Source organism: Vicia villosa, linkage group LG3, assembly GCF_029867415.1.
Source record: "Vicia villosa cultivar HV-30 ecotype Madison, WI linkage group LG3, Vvil1.0, whole genome shotgun sequence".
NCBI lineage: Eukaryota > Viridiplantae > Streptophyta > Magnoliopsida > Fabales > Fabaceae > Vicia > Vicia villosa.
Genome location: NC_081182.1, coordinates 70,949,223 through 70,950,064, shown reverse-complemented (window position 1 = coordinate 70,950,064; position 842 = coordinate 70,949,223).

Sequence of the window (842 nt, the reverse complement as noted above, 5' to 3'; positions counted from 1 at the left end):
TGTCGCGACGCGAAAACTACTTGGGCGTATCGTACGCTCAAAATATAACAGAGTTGCCACCGAACTTTATTTATTTCAAAAGAAAAGGGAAAATGTCGATAAAACCCACGAAAGAAAACAAAAGGATCGTCGCAACCAGATTAGGATTCGGGAGTCGATTCTGCAAGGAAAATGACTGAACTTTGGATATGAGACTCAAAAGACTAAGAAAGACACTCCAAATTTGACGAACATTTACTTAGGCTCTTTGTACTAGGCAATAAATCATAAGTTCTTTGAATTTTAATGTTTTGATTTGAAGTATATTGACAACAATTGTTTGTCTCTATTTAATGAAATATTTGAAGTAAATTATTAGAAAATGGAACTTGTAAGCATGCATATACATTTTAAAGTTTTCTCAGACACATGTAAATGGTGGTGCCCCTTTTATTCTATTTGTTTTTTCTTGTTGAAGGAAAATTTAGAGTATTGTAACTTTGTTTTAAAAAGATGATTTTCTTTCTTATTTTAGATAAATTCTTTCTTTCAAAGGTTGTCAATTTAGTTATGTGATTTATTGATCTTAGTGGGATTCTATTGTGTTGGTTTTATTAGACAAATGTTGTTTTTAGTGTTAGTCAATCCAAGCATTATAGTTGTGTTATTCTTGGAAATAATACTAGTAGATTTTTAGCATTCAGAATAATAATGTTCCATTTTGTTACGTTAGATTTTTACTCTTGGAAATTCTATTATGTTGTCTTGTTGAAAATAATACTAGTAGTAAATTTTTAGCATTCAGAATAATAATGTTCCACTTTTAAGTCATAGTTTTGCTGTAGAAATGACATTGTTACGAT